At 31.3% G+C, this 26,352-nt stretch overlaps 1 protein-coding gene across 3 annotated transcripts in view; it reads left to right on the top strand.

Annotated features, from left to right (window-relative positions):
- LOC129957479 (dystroglycan 1-like) overlaps positions 1–26,352 on the top strand; it is a 179,111-nt gene that overhangs the window by 81,588 nt on the left and 71,171 nt on the right. The window contains exon 1 of one of the 3 annotated variants that reach the window (XM_056070011.1): positions 24,665–25,127. The exons of the other annotated variants lie outside the window; for them this stretch is intronic. The gene's annotated coding sequence lies outside the window, so the exon portion shown is untranslated. Of the gene's footprint in view, positions 1–24,664; positions 25,128–26,352 lie in introns of those variants that run through there. 3 annotated transcript variants of the gene reach the window in all.

Here is a 26,352-nt window from a genome sequence, read left to right as displayed (position 1 = left end):
ATTCATAACTTTTTTTCGTGTTAAGATATCAATTATCTTACTACTCGTCCACCCACCCCCCTCCCATCAAGAACTATCGTCAATAACCCTTTCACCTTGTGATCTGCCATTTCAAAAACCAACCCCTAAAATTACACGCTTTGTAACATCGTCTGCGCGGCTTGAAAATTGGTTCTGTAGATTGCTTAGATTACGTGCTTCCAAATTGCTTGGTCCAACAAAGGTCACGACCCGCGAGGTTCGCATTAGTCTTTTTTTCCGTTCCTTGACCCGAACAGACCCCAAAGTCACGGTTCGATCCCATCGTCTCTTGACGAACATGTTTGTGTCTTGGGGTCTCAAGTGCCTCCATCTATCTGGAAGCAGCAACCTGTCGCCTTTACGGATGAAGACCTTCTGTTACAATCCCCCCTAAACCCGTAGAAATCACGTATCCTGTTACCTTTAGGGCTGGGGCGCAGATGCATGTGCTTAGTGGGACGGATCTCTGCCTCTTGAATGATCGAGCTGGAGGGATGAAGGGCTTACCGGGAACTCTTGGTGGGTCCAATAGTTTGGGCGGATTATAGGAGGGATGGGTCCGTCTTCTGTCCTGATTGGATTTGGTGCTTATTCCGGGAGACTGGAATTCGAGCGCTAAAGGAAAGATGGATATCCCGGCTGTGAAGCCCATTGGGTTGTCGAAGTTAAAGCATAGCTTGGATCTGGGATCTGTAATAGGAAATGGATTCATGGCGAGTTTATTGTTTAATTCATTGCGTGCTCTTTATTTATTTGAAATGGAATTTTTTCTTGCATATGGAATATAGAGAAAGTATAGTAATTGTCAAAAAATTCGAACTCGAGATTCTAACGATCTCCACGTTTTAGACCACTCAGAGTTCGAAAAACACATTTTTGGAAAATGTCTGTCTGTCTGTGACAAAGATAGCTCAAAAACACTTTGAGCTAGACGGATAATCTACAAATATGGTTTACGGTCTTTACACCAAATTTGTGGATTTCTATCAAATTTTGAATGAAATCCGTTGAGTGGAAGTCTGTTTGTCCAGCTGATAACTACAAAACGAATATAGCTAGACGATGTTAAATCTGATATTGATAATCAAATATGATTCTGTAGATATTATCTGGAACTTTTGAAAGAAAGAATGGCATCTCAGATGTCGTCCTCTTTATTTGAACACGGTTCAGAATTACGAGATCCGACTCAAAACAGCCCTTGTTACTTTAAAACAAACATTAATATATCACGCGTTTGTTTACTAAAAAATAGCGTTAATAGACATAAACTTATCTTGAAGCATGACAGCATATGTTATGTTAAAAACTGCATTTCAAAACCACAATTAAATTTTTAACTTTTAACCTTTATCTACATCAAGGGTATATTTTATTATTTTGTGGCCTTAAGCAGTGTACAGCATGAGGTCATACTTTTAATAAACTGGCCAGTTGAATTTCATATTTTTAACATGTTAATATATTATTTTAGGTTGCCTCTTTTATTTTATTGACTTTTTGAAAATGTATTCGTTTTTATTTATCTACTAGCCGCCTTTGGCGACCAGCCGGTCCGCCAATCTTAATGTCCGTTTAAATTTTAATAATTTACGCAATTCCAACTTTAATAGATTCTTCAGCAAAATATTTTTAAACTTCAAATTTTGAGAGTCATATAATTCACTCATAATACTTTAAAGGCCTTCAGTCATAGCATGATATGTGTCTCTCTAATTTTCTGTTACCCCTCGTAGAAATTATGCTTTAAATTAAAGTGTAAATGATTAATCTGCAATTAATATAATAATATTTTTTACTGAAACAAAGCATTTTTGTTTAATAATATGATTACTGATAATAGAGTCACTGAGCGTTTAAACTTTATGGGTACTAAAGAATATCTTTCTTAATTTATGTAATATCTCAAGAATTTGTCAACGAAAAATTTCTCAGATTCATCATGAACAGATCGATTCATTAACAATGTTTAATTTTAAATGCATCAAACACTAAGAAAATAAAATGAATCGTTTAAAATAATCGGTAGGAAACAGGTTTAAAAAACTACTTAAAAAACGATGTACTTAAAACTATAAGCATATACAAAAAATACGTAACTAACATAAATACACTTTAATTGCAAAAGCGTGCAACTAACCTAAAAATAATTTAAATCATCCGTTGATAATGGTTGTCATGGCAACAATCAGAACACAATGCGCATGCGTGAATTTTCTTCGCCAGTTACGGTAACGAAAATGCGTTAATTTTTCTACGCCAGTTGGAGTAACGCTATGCAGATTAGACATTTTTAATTTCCTTTATTCTGTGTTATTTTAATTCAAAAGTACTTTAGAATGAATCTGAAACATTCATTAATTAACAATGTTTAGTTTTAAATGCATAAAACATTAAGAAAATAAACAGAATAGTTTGAAATAATCGGCCGAAAAATGTTAACCCTAGCCTCATTACTGTTGTCAGAAAAAAAACTGAAGCCTTACTCATTTAACGGTGGGGAAAATGGAAGATTTTTTTGGCGGGAAAGTTAGTTTTTAATTAATAATTAAAATTCTAATTAAAAATTCAAAAAAAGGGATCCCAGGTGCACATTCCCGACCTCTAAGGTATACATGTACCAAATTTGGTAGCTGTATGTCAAATGACCTGGCCTGTAGAGCGCCAACACACACACACACACACACACACACACACATTGAGCTTTATTTATAAGTATAGATTACTTCAGACTATTTGGCTTCCACTTTGTATACAATATTATTGCAATAGGTATTCAGCGTTAATAAATATTCAAATAAGACCTGTTTTTTTAAAGATGCACATAAAAATTGCATTAATGACACTCGATGACGTATTACCATTACCGTAATATTATATAATTCATGAAATTCATATTTTTTACATATTTCTTTATTTGGTAATTAGGAAAATGAAGTACTTTAATTGATCTATTACTGCCCCATCACAGCTTAGCGGCCCTATACAGCTGTCCAGTTGGAAATCCGCCACTGAACTTCATTTTTCTTTAAGTGGTTATATTTTAAAATTTCTACTCTATCAACTAATACTTATTTCCCATAAATCACTAAGTTATTTCTTTTATCAAAAAAAAAAAAATAAATAAATAAAAACTATTCCAGTTTAACGAAGAAATTAGAAAGAAAAAACATATTATTTGCATCACAAGTCTTAGAGATTTTTAAACTTTTCATGCATTTTTTCACACAGCCTTTTCTTATTCTTACAATAAATCGAAGTCTTTCGTATTCAAATCACTCACCCACCCCTCTCTGGGGGAAGCAAGCAATACGCCTCCACTCTTTCCGACAGAAATCTTACGAATTGGCCGCCGAATGTTTCTCATAAACAAACCAGCGCGGCGTCAGCTGTGAACGATTTAGGAAAAATAACTCTCTCCTCTTTTTATTTAAACAAGAAAAGAAAAAGAACTGTTTCTCTTTCCTCTTTCTTGAATTTGTTCCCACCAAAAGAAACAGAAAGAATAACGCGTCTTCTCTTCTTCCTGAATGTCTTTCTGATATTGCCAAATCCCGCACCATCAGTTCCAGTCTACTGCATTCGATATGAAAACGTACCCTTCCCTCCTTCGATGCGATTTCCGTGTGCAAACTTCATATGTCCTTTCATGTGCGACGATTATATATCTTCCCCCTCTCTCTTCGTTCTTTTGTGCTTAGTGGCAAACGATATTGATTGCGGCGTGATTTCTGTGAATGGTTATTGGATGCCGGTTGCTCGCTCAATTCACATTCTATGATCAGAATTTTATTCTGTCTCGTTAAATCTTACAGGAACGAGCAATGTTTTGAAATAATGATCCGTTCTTTTTGTACGCCTCTCTCTTTTTAACAAATGCATCTTCAGTACTTGAGTATTCCAATGATGAATGGTACTTAATTTTTTTTTTGTTACATATTTGTATTATTCTGCCTTTAATTGGATTGGATTTTTTTTATTGTTATATATTTATATTTAAGGTGTTCGAATGGATTTTAAAGGTGCTTTTTTTTCCTGAATTCGAATTTTATTTTGTGATTTAAAAATAACGCTCCAACTCCGTAGATTCTGAAACTGTATTACCATCTTGGTAGAATTATTTTAATCCAATTAACCTTTTCTAAGGTCGTGGAAAGTATGCTTCCCACCAAATTTATCAATCTTTGTATGAAATTATGTAGGTTGGCATGAGTTTTGACAAATGTTTTTAGAAAGACAGAAACTCAGATGCTTCATTTCTTTATCACGCACAAAATGATGTCTTGGTTTGTCACTTAATTATTAATTAACCAAATTAATTAATGAATCAAATTAAATTTATCTAATAAGCTAAATGAATCCCTTTTCTTATTCTAATTTCAAGTCTAAAAATATTATAACATAATATGAGTAGACAAAAATGGCCCTTTAAAGGGTTAAAATAGAACTATAGGACAGCAGTTTTAATAACGCACAAAAGACAAAATGAAAATCGGTATTATTGATTGTTTTAATCAAGTGTATAATTGATTTTTTCCTAAAATATTTGAGATGTTTATATTTACCTTTTTTTTTGCAGTTAATTCTGCTAAGAGCACTTAAAACAGTATTTGTTTTTATAGTATTTAGATGAACTTTTGTGAATGAATATTTTATTACGATTGGCTCATGGGAAACATATCTCCCAAAACAATTCACTGAAATTTTGTAAACATATTTGTTATTATGATAGCTATGATAGAAATTTTGTATTATGATAGATACCCGATTTTGAATAACATTTGATACATCAGATAACATTGTGGAAATTTAATAATGTCTTGTTCTAATAGTCTTCAACTGAAATGGGTGTTAAAAATGGCCAATGTTACTGGAGTGCTGCAAGTTTTGTTTATTGACTAGAGGGAGGGCAAAAATGCTCCCCCCCGTCATATTAGAAGAAAATTAACCGAAAAATTCCCCCTCGATATTTTTATGAATCTCCACGTTTTAGACTCGCTCCACCCCCTGAGTTCGGAAAAAAAACGAATTGAAATTATGTCTGTCTAGACTCATGTATGAAGGTTGTTACTCAAAAATTAACTTTGTAAGTGGAATTGAAATATTGCATACTATTTTGACACCAAAGTAGAAGAAATTAACTAACCAGTTATATGATATATGCTATAAGTTCTTCGAAATGGAATTGTAAATTTGATCAGAAAATTTTGATTCGAAAATCTTATCTTAACGATTTATTTTTTAATTGTTAAGTTAGCAAATGTCGAAGTTAGTTAAATTGATTTCTGGAAACCTGACGCTTTTAGGTTAAGTTTCAAAATATCTTATTTACATTTTTAGGATATTAATTACAACTTACAATCCAGGAAATATCTATTTATAATTCAGGCATCGCACATTTCCGCAGAAACGCGAGTTTCAGCGTTCTCCATATCGAATTTTATCATTCTTGAAATCGATTAATTTTCTTTTATGTAATAATTCTAGAATATTTTTAATATATCAAGTACTTTTTTTGTGTAATTTATTCGTTTTGTTGTTCAAAGAATAATACTTATTTTGCTCCACGGTGTTTATGTACAATACATATATTACGAAATTCGGGTGTTTTTGTTTTATGTCCCAGTCTGTCTGTTTTGTCTTGATTATTACTATCATTAGAAATTAATGTACTGATATCCAAGAATAGAAGGCCTTTTCGCGCCTTTCTTATTTAGTATTCTAATGAAACATTTAGAATTTTATTCTCTTTTATGAAACAATCGTCTTTTGAAGCCTGAGTCATTTCTTTTCACCGGAAGTATTGACTGTAGAACTTGTTTACCTGCTTTGTTGTATTTATTACTATCACTAGAAATTAATGTACTGGTATCCAAGTATAGAAGGCCTTTTCGCGCCTTTCTTATTTAGTATTCTAATGGAAGATTTAGAATTTTATTCTCTTTTATGAAACAATCGTCTTTTGAAGCCCGAGTCATTTCTTTTCGCCGGAAGTATTGACTGTAGAACTTGTTTATCTGCTTTGTTGTATTTTTTAAAGGAGAAACATAGTTACAGGCGTGGGCGAGGCATAGTTTTTAAAATGGATCGCCACATTTAAAAAACATTTGCGTTTCCGGATTAATCAGATTCATAATATTATTTCAAATAAAATGCGTGGTAAGTGAAGAAGTATCTTTTAAAGCAATCTAATATACAAAGAACATTCTAGAAAACTGCTTTGAAACGAGAAATTTAGAATTTTATGCTAGGTCAAAACGTGGGTTCTTTTCGATTTTAACTTTTTAAAGTTCGGTAAAGCACTATTTGGCCACACACGTTGCTTTTAGAGCAACTATCGTGTTTATTTTGAAATTGTAGCTCAGGAAATACCTCAAGTGCCCCGTTCAGTGAGTGGTAAGTATGGTTTTTAAAGAGTTAGATGACTCCCATATGATAAGATAGAATGCTTCAAGTTTATTTAGTTCTAACTTAAGGATTTGTTTCTTGGAATTCTCGGAATAACGTAATTCTAAACCATGGGAAAAAGCACTTAACGCATCTTTTATATTTCCTTGCTATTAACATTTCGTTTTATTGCTGCGTTTTTTCATAGCTTTGATCTATAAAAAAAAGAATTTTTACAGTCCTCTAAAAACATTTACCTACTGCCGCATTCCATATTTTTTAGTGTTGTCTTTGGAACCCCTTATCTTCACGTTCACGTACGAATTTCACCTTTCGGAATCGCCGAACAAAGAGAAGCTGGCATAGAAAAAGGCGGGAAAAAGATAACTTGAATCAACAACTGGCGCCAACTGCTCGACAACATGCACGGGTTCCACTCAAACGCGCAGACGACCTTATCTCGGCTCTTCTTTCTTTCATTCACAGAAACATATCTATGACTGCTACCTTAAAAATCGTGACGATGGTCGGATGCTGCCTTGACGTACTTTTTTAAATGTCTATCGGCCTTTTTATCTCAAGGATGTATCATTGCTGTTTAAGTTATCAATTTTTTTTAAGTGATCTCTTCTGTTATGAAACGCTGAAAATCGTATTCATGTGTAACTAACGATTAAATCTTATCAATTCAATCATTTACCTTTTTTTTATTTATTTAAATTTTGTAACACTCGATGCTCTTCAGTGAAATAGTCCCTCGGTTCGTCATATACTTATTTTTATCGCTTCTCTATTATCTGCCTTCTTTAACAGATTATCAGTTTTAAAAGACTGTTGAAGGATGTTTAATTTTATGCTTCCATTTTATAGAAATGGTTGAAGTAAGTAAGCATACTTATAAAAGCTTTTATTATGTAATATAATAGCAGAATTTGAACTATCAATTATGCTTTCTTAATTCTAAGACTACTGTTTTTAATATTTTGGAAGCCTTTTTAAAACTGTGCCCTTTTTTTTTTCAACAAAAATGTGGTAACCCTTTCACTACACATTTATTTGAAACGACTTTTGTATTCGAAGCGCCTTCAATTTTTTGAACCTGTGCATTCAATAGCTTTTACGTAAGAAACCATTTATTTCTAATTATTCGGAATATATACTGCTACATGATATTGAGATATTTTAAGCTACTTAGAATTACAAAAAATAAATAAATAATAAATAAAATAAAATTTTAAAAAAAATGGAAGCATAAATTCAAACAAATTCGGAACGTTCTGATACGTCAAATGTACCCAAAGGGCTCTGTTGAAATACTTTTACATAAGCATATTATATACCCCCTTCCCCCCCCCCCATCTATGTTCTCCTTTTTTTGTATCCCATTATTACATCTTACTAAATCATCCCCCTAATGAATCCCCCTAATACTTTGGTAGAAGAAAAAAAGTTATTAATATCTTACGAAAATATTTTTTTTAAGATTGTTTACACAGTTTACTAATTAATGCCATGTGTGGTAAAGGTACAAAGTATATTTTGCAAAATGGAATTTAGCACTAAGCACATAAAGTTTTTATTCTTTTTTTCAATAATTTCTTCTGAGTTCTTAACCAGTAGGGCAATTTTCAATGAGTTTTAACATTGGTAAAATGATATTGATATTTATATTCTGTTTCATGGAATGTATGTACCCTGTTCGTAGTTTAAGGTTTAACAAAAATAATGAAATAATATTCAAACCTCTAACACGGAACATTGTAATATTATACTGTTCTAAGCTTAATTCGTCTATCTTTATTTTTAAAATTTGCCATTAATTATAAAGCAACGATAGCATGACTTCCCCCTCCCCCCCCCCAAAAAAAAGTTTTTATATCCTATATCGAATTTTATTTCGTAATATAAATAAAATAAATTAAATGGTGAAAAATATTGCCATAAAATATGTTTAAGATATTTTGAAAAATTTATTAACACCAAAAAATTGTATGAAAATAAAATCGCTATCATTTAAAAGGTGGTTTTCTAAATTTTATTGATTAAAAAATATTGTAATAATAATAATATTAATCTCCGAAGTAATTGAGGAAACATTCTAAATTTTTTATTTATTTTTAATTAAAAAAATTAAAAATTTTGAAAATAGAATGCTGTTTTGTTGATTACCTATTATTCAAAAAATATAATTACCTGCCAAATTTGGTATTTTTAGATTTAATAGTTTGCCTTATAGAGAGGTTTATATTATAAATCGCAATATATAAATCATAATTAACGTTTATTTAATGGATCAATGAGTCGTAAATCCAGTCTTAATTTTTGTGAAGAATTGAACCGTTTAAAGGTTAAAATGTATATTTATATTAAAGCATTATTCGTATCAAAAAAGCTTGGACTATTAAAAAAAAAAAAAAAAAACTGTGACTATCTTGAAAAGTCGATTTTTTTCGAAACTATGAATTCTTTTTATTTAATAATCTTATTTGTTTGAACTGGTTTCTTTATAAAACCCTTAGAATTTTGTTTCTAAATATATTTTTTGAGAAGTTACACTGATTTTTATATTTGTATTTATATGCTGTTCTATATTTTCTCAAATATCGAATATGAAGGAATTTTCTTACGGAAACTTTATAAATTAAAATCTAAAGTATATTTTTTTATTCAAACTGGGTATAATAATTCTTCATTATGTCCTGCAGTTCCTGATACAGAGAATAAGTAATCTATTCATTTAGAAATATTTTAGTTCTTCACTATGGAAAAAAAATCACATTATTTATCAATAGAATGCCAATAATTAAAAAATGGATAGAAATACAGCTTATTTTTTAGTTCCAGAACTAAATAATGTATTTCTTAGGCTATCTGGAAATTTTTAAGCAAATCGTTTGATATACTTTTAAACTAAAAAAATTTTGCTTTATAACTCTTTTTTTTTTTTTTTTTTTTTTTTTTTGGCTAAAAAGAACCTTTATTCCAATTTTTAAAAAACTTTTGGCACTTGACTGATATATTTTGCTTTCACATATTTTTTCAACCAAAAATATAACTGTTTAAGAACGTTTTTCAAAAAAATTAATCCCTAACGTAGTCATATGCCTTAATCTGGGACAGAGATTGACGATTAATATCAGATTCATTAAATAATGAAAATTTTAAAGTAAATACATTTTCTTATTCTACTCCACCCTCCAAAAAATACCATCTTAGATTCTTTACAAAGTTTTAATTTATTACTATCTTCTGATTAAGCACTCTAGAAAAAAAATGAACTGAAGTAATTTATAAGAAAGGCCGATCAGATTAACTTAAAAGTGATAGATCATTTTTCTCATTTCGGACACGTAAGGAACTAAATGTCACGTTTCCCTGATTTGCTTTATCTTTTCTGTATCTTTTCCATAGTTTGTTTTAGCTATGTGAAAAAAAAAAATTTATCTCCGAAGAGAATCGATTGGTAGCTAAAATGACCTTTTTTTTTTATCGATACGGTATGTCGTAAAGTCTTGAAGAAAGATCATTTTATGACGTTGATTTTCTAGAAAAGATCGATTCCTTCCGTGCTTTTTGAGAAATATCCTTATGAAATATCTTATGTCTGAGAGCGATGACGGATTGCACCTTTTATCCATTTATGTGTTCTGGAACCTGAACTAGACATCCTGTCTGTGTAATGTTGGTTTTTATCATAGTTTGATGTTTAATCTTGAACAATACACTTTAATCAGAAACTCTCCAAAATAACTGTTATCATGCAACATGATTACCATTTTAAAGCAAGAGCACTGGAGATGAAGTACGTGGAAATGTATCGTGTTATAGACATCTTTAAGCCATGTCTGTCATCTTGATTCGGAAATCCTGTTATTTGAACCATGGCATTTTTATTTTTATCGATGTACGTTATTTTAAGAGCTTAAGAAATATTTCAAATGTATTTATTATATGATCTTTAAAGAAAAGACAGAGCTGGTGAAGAATTCAACAATGAAAGAGACAGTTAACAATGTGTTCAAAATTGTTATCCATTCAGAAATGGGGTTCCCCTCGGCCTTTAGCGAACAATTAAAATTAAATGTAAGATTTTTAGTGGCGCAGTTAAGAAGATTGATCCATGTATTTAAAATTGCGGGAAACCAAAGAACCAGTCTCCTAACCCCCAATCACTGGTCCGATTTCGACAATTTCTTTTTCATGTGAAAATTAATAGACTCTAAATAAGTTATCAATGATTGCCTGCTCTTCACTTGTCCCTATTTTTGAGAGAAGTCTCAAAAGCACTGCTTCACTGCACGTTTTTTATGAGTGAGGAAAAAAAAAAACACGACAGAGTTCTTCAGCCTAAACCATTGTACCGATTTCGGCAATTTTTATTTCATATAAAATCTCGTGACCCCTGACATCAGTTGTTGTCCTTATATCTTCCATTTTTGTGGGATACCACAAAACTTTGTTTAACAAAATTGAGTCCTCCAACCATAAATATTGGACATATTTATCAAATTTTATTTATCAATTGGATAAATAGCGCTACTTTTTTGATAAATATCTGTACAGATAGCACTACTTTTCAAGAAGAGCTAACTGTACAGAATTTTCTATTTTTATTGTGCAAACAGAATTTAAAGTAGCATTTTCTTTTATTGTTTAACAAAGTTAGTTTATATGACTAATTTAACACTTTAATGGTCGTACGTCTATGCAGTCAAATGTCGCCAAGGGCCGACAATATTTTTGAAGAATTAATTTTTTTGAAAGTTTATATAAATAAGCGAAATAATTCAACATGTGCGACCACGCGCATAAAAACAATAGGGACATCTTAAGTTTAGCTTCGTTATATTAACGTCCCGTTTTAAAGCAACACTAGGACTATTTTGGGACGAATCTCGTAATTTTGAACAGCTCTCAGATAACGAGGACGACACCTGAACTGGTACCCCCTCCCCTCTCCAAATTTCCACACCACACCAGGGACAGGACGTTTGGCCCCGACGGATTTAATGTGCACTAGACCTGCTTACACTACTGTTCTTCGGTGGAAGCCGCTCTCGAGCCTGAAACCCTCTGTTCTTAACACCAAACCACCGCAGCCCCGGGACATCACAAACGTTGTGTGAACGGACACTAACAGTTGTTCTAGCTATCACACATATATTGTGTAAGTGGCCATTTAAGTGTTAATATGATGAGCGAACAGCTGTTCTTTTAAGGCGACTAGTTTTTTTTTTTCTTATTATATTACAAAAATGCGGTAAATTGAACTTATTACATTAGTTTGTGTTGTAAAAGAAATGCAAGAAAATAAACCCTGCTTAAAAAAGAAACTGATTGACTTGCATTTCCAAAGGACTTGAATCCCTTCATCTGCAATATTTGTCGCAGAGAACAGATGCCACAATCGACAAGCCCTTTCCTTCCTGTACCACCATTAATCTTCCGCCACAAAATAATTCCTTGATTTACGACTATTTCCAAGCAATTCAATTCCGAAATTGATTATCCCGGTTCCGAGTCCATCCATCTTCAGACGCGATTTCCGTTGCTTACGCTCATGACGCGAGCAAGAATCAACATTTAATAAAGCGGGATATAATATCTTGGAACATTAGCTTCGATGTCAAAATATGCTAATAATCAATGGCATCTTTTCTTTTTAACTATTTAGATGTCGACTTTTCCCATTTGACATTGATTATTCGTCTTTCCCTCCAAAAAGTAGTCATTACGTTAAAAGCAAATTAGCTACAATTTAAAGACATCGCAGATTGATTTCTTGGCTCGTATTGTTTGTGGAAAATTGCAAATTGCATTAAGAGTTCGGCGGACTTCTGGGGATTTTTTGAAATGGGAGCAGATAATGGAAGTCAGTTTGAGGGGTGGGAGGAGGGGACCTATAGAAGAGTTTGGTCACCTCCCACCCTCCCTTCCTTTCCTTTATTTTCTGTAATGAAAGTGATTTCTCTTTGTATTATTTAAATAATCGTTACATTTTGTTTGACGCCAAATACTCGTTTTATGTTTTTTGGATACTTTTAATCAAATGAATTTTACACAATTATATTTGACTGTGAAATTATGTCGTTTACTTCATTTTCTTCTGAAAAGTTTTTTTTTTTTTCTTGTTCTTAAAAGTTTATGAAAAGAGTAGGTCTCTATAAAATGTTTGCGTTTAGAGTATCGATTTTTTCCCCCTGTTTTATTTCACAAATTGTTGTTTTTTAAATTTGTAATTTGGTTTACAAGATTTTTTTTTTCAAAAAATCTTTCTAATTTAAAGAGTTATATAACATTTCCGCTCAAAGCCTTAATTACTTCTAACCGCTTGATTTACAAGTAATCAACCTGGCTTCTGTGGTAAAGCTTTAGGCTGATTATCTATGGTGCAGCTCCTAATGTGGCAAGTTAATCCAAAAGCTGGAATTTTAATTTTAAACTTTCCTTATTTGTTTATTGTTTATTAAATTCTGGATAATTCTGGGTCTCTCTCTTCTGTCTCTTATTCTGAATAAATTTCTCTGGAATATAAACTATTATTTGAAGATATAAATGCCTAGGCTCGAACGTATTGGTTAAGTTCCCTGTTATTGTTTTGCGAGTTATTTCAAGTTAATAAATCCGCTTTAGTGTTTGCATAATCGTATTCTCGCTGTTTCCATCTTTATCACATTATAAATATTAGTTGCCTTGTTCTGTTTCACAAGACTCTTAAGAACTTTTTTTTCTTTTTGTTTACAAGTAAAAGGATTGACTATTTTTTCTTTTCCGCCGTATGCTAAAATATTATTTATTTATTAATTTCAGTAAACATATATGTTTTCGTAGCATAAAATTCTATAAGTGAATAGTGTTTTATTTATTGTAATATTTAATGATTTTCGCCAACTTCATGTATAATCAGAAAAACGGTAAAATATTGAAGAAACTCAACTGATGTGATAGTAAAAATATCTTTAAATTGAACAATTAGAGTAGGAATCCGTGCCCCAAATTGTGGGAAATTTCAGTGGAATATTTGAATGATTCACTTCTAATTTTGAACTAAGAAATATTTAGAATACTTGTAACCAACAGATAAGTATCTGTTCATTTAAATTTTACATATTGCTACGGCCAATTTAAACTTGACAAAATATTTGGAATGATGAAATTGTTATGTATCCAAAATATCGTTTATACTTTGATGCATTGCGAAAATGTACACCTGTTAATAAACTTTCTTTAAAATTATATTCTAGAGTGTTGTGTGGATATTTAGTAAACTTCTTGGTATATTTCGTTAAAGTGTCGGATCTGATTTTATTCACTTAAATTTTATTTATTTCGTGTCTGCAAATATTGAATTTAGTAATCAATTTTCCACTCATATTTGAAATTCTGTACGTTGTTTGTTTTCGACTGCAATAAAATATAATAATATTTTCAAAAACATAATAATAAATTGATCGATTTTTTTTTTAAATTTTGATACCAATGAGATACACTATATGATAGTGATTTAGAGAGAAATCGATCATTTCCAAAATATTTGTAATGAGCAATTTGCTAATATTTTTATTATTTTTTTATTGTTATATTAAATAAAAATGCATGAAAAAAGTTAACATTTTTTTTTTTCATTTTTCAATGTATATTTAAAAAATTAGAATACTACTTCTGTATCTAAAATAAAAGGGTTAACCCTTTCTAGGACCATGGGAAGTAGGTTGCTTTCCACCTAATTCATCTATCTTTGTGTAAAGTTAAGTAGGTTGGCATAAGTTCTGAGAAATTTCTCAATCAGACTGAAGCTTAGATGTTTCAGTTCCTTATCTTACATAAAATGGTGTGCCTTTATTGGTTATTAATTAACCAAACCAATTAATTAATCAAATTAAATTTATCTAACAAGTTAAATGAATCATTTTTCTTAATCCAATCTCAATCCTAAAAATATGACTAGAAAAAAATCACTAGAAAAAGAAATGGCCTTTTAAAAAGGTCAAAATAAAATCGTGAAGGCTAAAACGCTGAAAAAAATATTGTGAGGAAATTAGGAGAGGTTAAATTATTGTGAGGAATTGACATTCATCATTATGAATATCATTCATACTGATGTTTGAGAAGTTATTATAAAAAAACTCTTTTAACATTCTTTAGAAATTAAAAGCATATAACTGAAGTTAAAATTTCAACTTCGGCCATTTTTATTAGTGTTGAGCTTTCAATGATTTTATTTTAATTTCTATATTTTTTATAAAATAGTTTTTACTTTTCTACAATGCATAAAAAAAGTGTTTTTAAAGATTCTTTATTTTATTTTTGCTATTAATTTTTGTAATTTGTATTAATTATCTAAATAGATATGATGAAGCGCAAATTTGTTATTTATTAAAATGAGAAATTTGCATCATAACATTTTTTTTGTAGTTAATTTCCTTGAACCTTCACCAGTAACGAACACAAAAACATTAATATTAGTAATGATGAAAGTGCTTTGCTGTTAAGTGCTTAATGCATCTTCAATGAAAACAAACTAACAGAAAAAGATTCCGGAAAGCCAGCCAAGTTATTCTCCAGTGCATTAGTTTAATTAGAGCATATTCTTTTGCTGCATTCCAAATCATATGACAAATTCATGAGCCCTTGAGTCCAATTTAAATTGCTCCCGGATCTTACTAATTAGCTTAGTGAAAGTCCCATTTCTTTTTAACCAGCGTGTAGGTTCAATATCGCGTTCTTGTTGGAACCGACTGAAGAGGCGACTTGTGATAACTTAGCGTATCTTGAATTCATTGATACGGAAACGTCTGGCATTTTTTTTTGTTGTTGATTCAGCCTACTGGCTCTCAACCTCGAAAAGTTGTTAATCAATATCGAGTAGGTGGACATGCTGTTCCGTCGTGCACTTCAGAGGAATACGAAATTAACTCGCAAGTGTTGCTAAACTCCCACTGTACATAAAACTAGAAACCTGAAGTTCCATGAAATGAATGACAATAAGCTTTGTAACCTTGTTAAATCTAAAATGTGGATTGATTGCTAGCAATTTGTCATTGTAAATCTACAGTTCGTATATTTTAGAATATCTGAAGAGCAATACTAAATCCTTCACAATCGTAAACTGAGTTTCAAGATTTATTTGTGTAAGATGTTTGAGGTTTCTCCTTGTATTATGTTTTTAAGTTTTGACCCTAGTAGGCCTTTAATGTTTCTTTATTTTAAAAATGTATTTTGGAAAGGTGGAACACAATTTTGTTTTTTATTATTTAATAACTTTTCTCGATGTTTTGATGTTGGATTTTCTTACGTCAAAGGTGGTGGTTTTAAATATGAGCGTTACTTGCAAGATATTGTGTGTAGTTTTGTGGGTAATCTATTCCACTACCCACTATGTTATCTGGTAGGTAAGAATTTAATATTTCTTTCACAGCTCGAAAGAGCTACTTCTACTTCTTCTGTAAATCTTTGTTTTGCTCTTTTGTATATAAAATCTACTCTTGTTCTTGTAAAAATAGCGTAACGTTTCTTGAAGATCTGAAAATTTTAAGTGGAGGAATCATTTTATACCCCCCCCCCCCACATTTTAAACTATAAACCTGATCCGTCTTGTATTTTTAAATTATTTTCAATCAGAGTGTTTTCACTTTATTTTTATGTGTAATAAAACCAAAGTTTTACAAAACTTTCCTGCATACTCTCAAATAAAGGTGTTATTCCATAGAACCCCTCGCATAGCTTTGGCGTGCAGTAGTTACGAAATATTAATCTGAGGCGTGAATCTTACCATTTTTACTGAATCTATTGTGTGATCCTTGGCTTGGTTTTTGGCGATTAATCTCTAGTATGCTGTTGATAGTAACCATAGAATTTATGTTTTGAAATGCGTTTTTCCAACCGATTGAGCAAAAAAATTTAACACAGAACTAAAATTGTAATCTCAAAATCGTATACCAAATTTCACACATTTAAGTCACTGCGTTTTTGAATAGTTATTGCATTTGCAAGCTTCTGAAAGAACAGACCGACAGGCGGTCAAGTCCTTATCGGATTTGGTTCAAAATTCTATAGGTGTCTAAATTATACATTTTAAATTCGGATTATTTTCATTTTGAAGCTTTCTTGTTAACATACATTTGGACAGCCGGACAGACAGATTTCCTCTGAAAGAGTTTTGCTCAAAAATTTGATAAAGAAATCTACAAATTTAGCGTAAATGGGGTGTACCAAATTTCATCCGTGTAGCTCAAAGCATTTTTGAATTATCTTTGTCTCAGATGGACATTTCGGCTGGTTCGCCGGGAATATTGGTTATGTTTACTTTAAATTAAATCTTTTGTGCATAATTTAATGTAGACGAAAATGTTTTTAAGTATAATTATAACAACAAGAAAAAAACTGTGCTAGTTTAGTAATCTTGCACCTTTTCTGTTCATTGTGTATTTGAATCGTTTGATATATACCCATGACGTCATTGTACTACAGAAATGAAACTGTCTATATAATTTGTCTTCTAACTTCCGCTTAACTGTGTAACTTCACTTTTTTTATTCTCTGATATAAGCTGCACTTACAATAAACACAATCTTTCTCTCTTAGCTTTCAACTATAGAACAAAATATCAGGGTTAAATTTTGTGTGAAACAGTGAAAGCAGTTTGAATTTCAGCGCAACAGCGCCTATTGTTAAAAATTATGCAAAAAATATTTTTGAAACTGGAAAAATTGTATGATAGTTAAATTGATGTCATCAAAACAACGATTTTAGGTAGATTCCTTATAGGAAGACTACCTATTGCAATGGTTCTCATGACAAGAGTTCGGAACAATTTCTTGAATTCTTTACTGATTCCCTAGAACCCAAAACCAACCCTTTCTTGAATTCTTTACATGTTCCCTAGAACCCAAAACCAACCCTTCGTTCAAACAATAAGCGTCATACTTATATATAATATACTTATTTATATATATACTTTTCCTATGTTATCTTTTGAATAGGATTACTGGAGTAATTTTTTTTGAACTGGCTTGAAATATATTTTTAGAAATGTAAAAATCTCGGACGAGTTCGTAAATGGTCCATCTAGCTCTCAAAGGGGGTGGAAATGGCGGAGGGGGCTGAAACTTTCATTTCGCTATAACTTTCTTAATATTGAAGATAGAAAAATAAATCCAACTTAGCCTAATTAGCATCCCATTAAAACGAACAACTTTTGTACTTAAGGTTTTTCGATAACTGGAATATCTTAGAAGTTAGAGGCTGAAAATTGATTTTCAGGCCCTAATTTTGACTGTTTCTAACATCATCAATTTATGCTGTGAGATAGTAACTCAGATTAAAGGAATCTATCTTTGTCTTCCAGGTAACCGAGTGGAATTTTTTCTTTTAATTTTAAAAAGGTATAAAAACCGTCATTGTGCTGTAATATTTTTATTATTTATCGTTGTGAATCCCAAAAATTTGATTTAATATTTAATTAAAATTTCAAATGAACCCTTCCGAGATGCATATTCCTATTGTCCAAAGTATAGTTTTGCCAAATTTGGTAGATGAAGGTTTAATGGTCTGTGTTGTAGAATTTTAACATCCATTCACCCCACATACATTATTATTTGTTAAAGTGAGAGAGGCCATTTTTCTACAAATCGTTTGGCACGACGGTGAAAAATATCGAAGCAAAACTTATTCTTGCTACATTTTTATTTAAATTGAAAAAGGTATCATTCTCATTAACAAACCTGATATTAATTAGAGAGATGCAATACTTAGATACCTTAGTCACAAATCAGTTCCTTTTTATTTTATGCAAAAAGATTTTTATCTGTGCTTTATGTCACGAAAGAGTCTATCTTTGTGAAAATCAAATTTTGCATATCCATTTATGCGAACCATCAAAAGAAGAGACGAGAATATTTCATTCTGCTATCGTCTGCGTTTTAAAAATAAAATTGAAGAATGGAAAATCTCATATTTTTACCACAGATTTCTGATTTTATTCTCTTTTCATCACAGTTTTTTTTAAAGTGGACGAGCGTTAGAGAAACTACATTTTGATGCCATTGGCGAAATTCTCGTCTTTTGTGTGTTTTTCGAATAAACTTTGCTGGAAAGATTTCCTATTCCTCTTTTCTCTTTTCTTTTAGCTCGTTTCCCCAGTTCGCCGCCAATTGAATTCCATAAGAGTAAGCGTTTCACCGGAAAATTCAATTGATGCTGTTTTAAAACGTTTTACATGTGAGGAAAAAAAAAATGATAATAAAAAGATAACTGGGTGAAAAGAAGGGGGAGGAGGTGCACTCCTCGTTTTGCACGGAAGCGCTTTCTCTTTTGTTTTTCTATTAATGGAACTGGAAGGAGTTTGTTTTCGAATCTCGAGATTTGCTTCCACCCCAGTAAAACTTAATTTATCCCCTTCTTTTTGAAATTTTATAGAGCAGTATGGAAATGGGTGGGGGGATATGTTAGCTGTTGAATACATTTTTGAATAAAAAAAGAAAAAAAGATTTATTTTTCGAATAGTTTATCGTTTTTAGGTTCAAATTATTTGCCAGAAAAATAAAATGGCAATGAAACAATTTATAACTATTATGTTAAAAATTATTTTAGTTTAAAAGATTTAAAAAATTATTTTTACGTGTTGTTGTTTAGACCTTATCAAATCTTCTCAAGCAGAAATTAACACCAGTAATGCGTTTAAAAACAGATCATTCTAATAGTACTAAATGACATCACAAGCTTATTAGGAATCATATTTAATCTTTTAATCTAATTAAATTCTAATTAATTTCCTAATTTTTGTCTTAAATTAGTCTTTCTTACTTTATTATAAATTTTTCTCTTATTTATTTCCTATACTGATTCCTACTTTTTCGTTTAATTATTTCTAACACGCGCTCTAGAAAATTGAGAATTACAGACTCGGCACGCTACAAGCGAAGTGATAAAAATCCCTGACGTCCACGCGTTCTTTTCAAAGATACCTTAGATTCCCTTTTTTAGATCAGCGCATGTCAAAAAAAAAAAAAAAAATCCCTATAATAAACTCGTAAATTAAGCACTGAAGGAAAAAACTTCTTTCGTCTTATGTCCAAGTGCGAACAGACATGTTCCGCTCCTATCGCCCGTGTCTCAGTTATACACTCCCGTGACAAAAATAAATTAGTTTCCCTCTTTGTTTTTTGGCTGACCTCTCAACTGTAAACTTATAAAATATATACAATGCTTCTGTGTTTGAAGAATGGAAGATATTTTTACTGCTAAATTTCAACACAATTATCACGCATTTTATTAAGCTTGGCAAATTCTGTTTGTCTTATTCTCAATTGTAAATTTGATTATCTTATTATTTTTACAATGGCGGAATGAGATGTGGGCAAGAGGCTGACGATATTCCAAACGCCATCTAGAGGAGAGTCTTTAAGACAATATTTTTGCACAATAATTCTTTATACCGATGGCGGCAAATGAGAATGGTAGAGGGAAGGGGTTAAAAATTAATACAACGACTCGAGGACCACTTGTCTTTGCTCCAACTCTGTTTATAGCATCTGTTTTGAAACAAAAATAAGGCTTCAAACCATAGCTGTTCAAGGTGTGTGCTTTCGCTATTCTTCTAGATGAGAAATAATTTTAAGAGTTTCATCACTGTCAAAAAAAATATTCTCTTGTGACACAATAATTGGAAATTAAATAAGAAAATAATGGCAGCTGTCGAAAATTTAAATAAAAACAATTGCATACAAAAGATCAATGAAACTCTCAACAGGAGTCATTCAATTCGAACTCATGTCAAAATATATTTATTTTTTAGTTCTGCGAGCAAGAATTAAAAATATGAAAGAAATCAATTAATTGTTTGACAGTATTTTTCTGCGCGAAATCTATATAACTCTGTTTAATTAGCAGATCTTTGAATTGATTGAAAGTAGAAAACAAAAGTTCTTTATAAACGCATGTTGTCCACAATGGAAGCGCTCTATCGACCATGAGAGAATTCCTCCCTTCCATCCTAAACAATAGTTTTGATGTTTTTCTCTTGTCGTTGTTGATGACTTGGAATTGTAGCTAGCTCTATATTAAAATGTTTCATTTAATTTTAACCCTTTTAATGCCGAAAGAAAGTATTTTGCCTTTGCGAGGAATACCAGCCCAGTTTGACGAATTTGCTAGGATCTGGGAAGAAGCTCGTAAAAAAAATGTATGCAAAATTCAAAAAGAAACATATTATGAAAACAATGGAAGAATAAATTAATGCCAATCTTATTTCAATAATTGAAAAGCATAGCGCCCTCGTGTACGCAACGATATATCGTCGTTGGTATTTTTCGCAAGTGTTGCTAAAGAACGATTTATCGTCGTGCGGCGCTAAGAGGATTAAGAATCATCTCTATCTTCTTCAATACTCATTTTGATATTGGATTAAACTGCTAGATTTAAATCCAAATTCTAGAATTTTTAAAAAAGAAATATTTTGAATGAAAATTAAATAAATTTTAAGACATTGTATACATAACTTGAATTCTAATTATTGAACCTGGTTTGACTTGGGATACTTTCCAAAATACAGAAAAACTCTAGTGCTAAATATATTCAAGAAGTTAAGACTCGGTTAAAAAGAAATTTCTATAAATTTGTGTAACTTGCATAATTTTTTTGTTAGCTCCACTAAAAATTACAGATGTTATTCTTTTTATTAAGATTTAAAATTGTTTGCAATTTTAGAATACGCCGGAAAATATAGCTAAGTGGCTTTATAACTCAATGTTCGAATCTTACTGTAGCATCATACACGTCAAACACCCTCAGATTAAATAATGTAACTGTCTAAAACTGTGAAGTATGAGTAGGCAGACGGATGATAAGGGCACAAAAAAAATATTGTGTTTGAAAAGGTATACATTATGTATGATGCTTTATTTTGGTCTTCGGTTATTGTACTTCTGCTAGGGTGTTGCTAGTCTCATTGATCCGTCTGGGTGTTTCATGGACTTTTACCACCATACATCAACTGGTTAGAAAAAAAATGCAGTACAGCCCTGTTTTTTTTAGGTTGAGGAGTTACCACACCTTGATGAATTCCGCCAGTATCATGGCAAAATTTTGATTTCGTTTCGATTTGTCCGATACCACCCTAAAGGTCAGAGGGCACTTGTACACCTTGATTCAGAAGATTGCCTTTTTTTACTTCTAGTACTGCCCCACCTTCCATTTTCAGCACAGTCTCATCATTAGTGTATTGCAGCATTATGATGTGTTCTGGCGTTTCTGCCCACCCAGGCCGTTTGTCAGAAATTGAGTTTTAAGCCCATCAATTGGTCTTTTTTTGCGCCATAAATGTGGCGAGCTGTGTTATTGAGGATCATTGTGTAGTCATTGGAATAGCTTAATATAGTACTTTTAACTAACTAATGGCCACGTTATGATTGGTCTTCACAAATGAATTTGTTAAGCATTGCGAAGGGTGGTTTCGAATGATAATTATTGCAATAAATATCTATAGCTACACTATAAATAGGACTTCTAGTTGTGCTTTTTGCATAATTGATTATCAGGTTATTGCAATCAAAAGGACCCATTAAGCTGTACGTTTGAAAGATAGTGGAATAAAGTACTATTATAATTTATTAACCGTTATTGTTATTATTATTACTATTATACACTTTCCAATACTCGAACATTATACTTCCTGTTTAACTTAAAACTCCCAGACTGGTCTCTGATTTTGCACGGGATCTGTGCATAAAATGCTTTTTTTCGTATGAAGAAATTGTTGCACACATAGTTGGTGATTGTGTGACAGAAGCATTTCGTCGTGCATGGCTCGTCTTTCCAGTACAAGTGGTTAGAAAACTATGGAGGATGAATATGCAATTTTCACTAAATCGTTTGGCATAAAATTTGTATTGATTTTGGAAGAGGGCTATTTATCTGTCATAGTGCAGGTAATCCACTCTGTTTTTAAGTGAAAATATTTTCCATTTCAGTATGATGTTTAATATGATTTAGCGAAAATTGTTGGTTGCTGCACTTTGACTCTCCTCAACACTTCATTTATGCAAAAACATATTTAGATTTCTCGATATTATAAATTCTCGGTGCTTTGTAATGTCTTAACGCTTGAGATTTTTAACACCTCTGTTTATAAAGTTTCAGATAGTTTTGATATTAATCACTTTGCTCTGTTAAGATGTGAAATGCATGGCGAAATACTTTTGTCACAAAATCGCCAACGACATGCACAAAATGTCTGGATGCAATTATCGCAGAAGTAAAAATGGTGTTCGTGACTCTTCGACTGAGATAGTTTAACGGAGCATAGTTTTTAAGTCGAAAATTCATTCATTGGAAGTTATAAATTTTAGAAAGAAGAAAGGAAAAAATTAAGTATATGTTATGGCTTCGCTGCTAGTTACAATGGACTATTTTAACAAGCGCATCTGTGGACATTGAGAACTGTGTGGACAAACATATTATCCGAAATTTATCTGAAGATGTATGAATTCTATGATATATATACATTAACACAATTAAAAATTGCGGAGTTCACCCTAAAACAGCTCTTTTTATAATTTATAAAGGGACACAAATTAATTCAAATCATGGTATTACGAGATAAAGCAGGTATTTTACCAAGTGAAATTCGAGTTTCTTCTCTTCATATATCCGTTGTAATGAAAAATAATTTTGCCAAATAGGCAAATAGTGTCAGAATGATCCTGGTATTTACCATGCATATGCTAATTCAATTGCTCCGAAGTGACTGTATTAGTGAATGCCAGTGTTCATCAAATTTCTGGCGAAAAGAAGAGTGATATTTCGAATTATGCAACTAATGTCGAAACTGGAAGTATTACAATCCTACGCTTACTATGTCCATTTTACAGGTGAGTGGGTTTTTATTTGAATATTTCGTGAGGCAACCACTTGACCTACAAGACAACCTGTTTATATTATGTCTTCCAAACTCTTATTCCTTATGTGTTTGCAGATTGATATTTGTACTCAATTTATAATCGAAAAATAAAACTTTGTTGGATTTCCGATTGGGCAATTTCTGTGTGCAAATGAGGGGGGGAAATTTCAATATATTATATTATCTACATCCATAGTGTTACAGAATTCATTTTCCTGTGTTGGTGTGGTGTTTTTACTGTTTTTTCTATATACAATAAACTACTGTATATAAACTAAGATTCGAAAATAATTACGTCATTGCGATCGAAAATAATGAATTAGTCAAACAGTTTATTTTATAGACGAATCTTGCATTGAAGATTCATTTTAATCCCCTGAATAGTATTCTTTAAAACAACGGCTTTATAAATTGAAAGTGATCTTTAACGAGTTTGTTTGGTATCTTGTCAGAAAAATTTAAATTTTTGGTGTTGTATACCGAGAATTGTAACGGAAAGGTTGCTTTTGCTTTTGAAAACAAATTGTTTTCAAGTTCCTCTGTGCTTTTATTCTCCTTAAATAATAATAAGACATTGAAGTAGATCGTATTCTAAAAGATTATACTAGCTAAGCACAGAAATATATAGAACACTTTCTCAAATTCGTGCCTGTAGCGATTATATCTGCTGAATGCTTATAAAAAATTTCACTTCTTTCATGCTTAAATTGAATGGGTATGAAAGTCACAATTTTTCACTTATCATAAAAAAAATTACAGGTTTGCTTATTATTTTGTTTGTAAATTCAGATGAATGGAGTAAATTTGAAAATCTGTGTTGATGCCGGTGATTACTTTAAACAAAACAAAAATAATGCTTTTGAAATTGTAAAATAAGAGAAGAAACGAGCAATAACAACACAAAAATACGAGATTCTTTTGAAAAATATAGATGTATATTATAGGGTAAGAAAACTGAATCGTGTAGTTGTTTGCTGTCCTAAAGAATCCGAACAATTTTTCCCGCAATTTGTAATTATATTTTTGTAAACATTCGTTGTCCTAATTTTGTTTATAAATCTTCTTGCTAATTTAATAGATGTTCCTAGAAAGTAATGCTCGCCAAGGGAAGGAAAGAAAAAAAACAGCCTCTGATAACTATCGTGGAAACTGAAATATCGTGCCATCGTCTTCCATTTTTTCATCATCAGATGAGTGACACGCGTTCATTGGATGCTGACTCATCACTGCTGCCCTCAGAAAGATCGTTCTTTTTCCTACTTCTCTCTCTACCCCCTCGCAATGAAAGTCGTCTGTCCTAACAGCTGCCGCCTCAGAAATCACAGATTTCCGTTTGATTTGAGTTGTCTGTCCGGCATATGCGGGACCTTGTGTTGCTGCTCTTGATGAAGAGTTCCGGAAGGAACGAGAGGGAACAACCACCCGCGGCGGGTGATTCATTCATTCATTTGTTTTGTTCGTAAAAGACTTCGCGATTTGCATTAACGGAGTTTAGTTGTTGGATTTGAGTTTCCTTTTGTTTTTAAAAACTCGCCCTGCCATGCTTGGATAATGAACGATTGTGAAGTGGAAGTAGTAGTGTCCTTGGAGATTTTTAACGGATGCTTTTTAGGAAAATGGAGTGCCTCCGTTTAGAGTTTCGTGCAGTTGTGGCCTAGCGTTTATGGATTCACTAGGGAGTGTGATAATAAGCGCCTAACAGTGCCAAGATTCGCCAAGAGTGTGTTATTGAATGCGGATTAAGAATAGCATCGCTTGTGTGCATCAAGGATTCCTTGAATGGTGTAATTATGTTGGAAATTTAACTTCCCATAAAATCGTGGTAAGGTTTTTTAAAAATATAATTCATTTTAAATGTTTGATTAGTTGTTTCTTTTTCGTTTTATTCATTCAATGCCCTTGATTTCCAAAATTTTTTTATTAGCTACAGTAAGTCGTGTACTAACCGAGCTGATTGGAATAGCATCGGAATATTCAAAAACTCGCTTAATACAGACTGAATTTGACAGGGTGACGTAATAAGGTTTTTTTCAAAATTACTTATTTGAAATTATGAAGTTTTGAAATAATGCTTATTTATAACATTTAAACAAACTTATAAATCAATGTTTGATAAGAAGATTCGCGAATCATGCCGATTTTCGTTGTTTCTTTTTGCATTTTCTCGATTCATCTTTAAGATTGTTCTCAAAAAGTTCCTCGTTGAGCAACGTGAAATTCTCCTCAATTTTTTTTTTTTTCCATTAAGATTACAGCAATTTTCTCACATCACTATTTGTAGTCTTTTAAGAAAGGAACTGCATTTTTATTATTTATTTTTTCTAAATAATTTCTTCAAATTATAAAAGAATATTTTTCCGATAGCATACTTATACAAGCCTTCGCAAGATATGATAATTAAGTCCTCTGCAAAATTTTGAGTCTTTTCTGAAAAATTATGCAACTTCATAAAAAAAATGAAAAATGCTGGTTTGCATAATCGAGGTTATTCTGCAATATATATATTATAGAATGGAATCGTATTTTAACGTAACTAGCAAAATAAGTTTAGCTGATGCTGATATAATTAGTATTTTATATATTAATATTAATAGTTAAAAATAATGCCTTTCGCTAAATCTATAATTTTGAAAATGTTTTATTATTATTATGCTTAAAGGTATAGTACTATGTTCGGGATGAATTTTTTTGGAGAAATATTATAAAATATTTAATATTACTTAAATTAAATTGATAAAAACTTATATGAAGAAAAATTTATCGGTTAAAAGTTAAAAATATTGTTAAAATTAATGAAGAAATCTATTATTTTTTGGAGAGTAAGAAGAAATATAAAGGAAGAATTTTTTTTTTTTTTATTTTATAAGTTTATTAGATAATTTCTTTTAAATCTTACAAATACTTAAGAAATATTACCTATTTAATGTAATTAATTGATATGTAATGTTGGGGCATGTAATTTAAGTAAAGTACATGTAAGTGACATGTAATTTAAGTAAATAAATGACATTTATGTTTGTTATCGAGGTAAATATAACGTTCCATTG

Source organism: Argiope bruennichi, chromosome 1 (genome assembly GCF_947563725.1).
Source record: "Argiope bruennichi chromosome 1, qqArgBrue1.1, whole genome shotgun sequence".
NCBI classification, from domain to species: domain Eukaryota; kingdom Metazoa; phylum Arthropoda; class Arachnida; order Araneae; family Araneidae; genus Argiope; species Argiope bruennichi.
The sequence above is the reverse complement of the archived record's forward strand: the minus strand, read 5'-3'. Positions and strand labels throughout refer to the sequence as shown.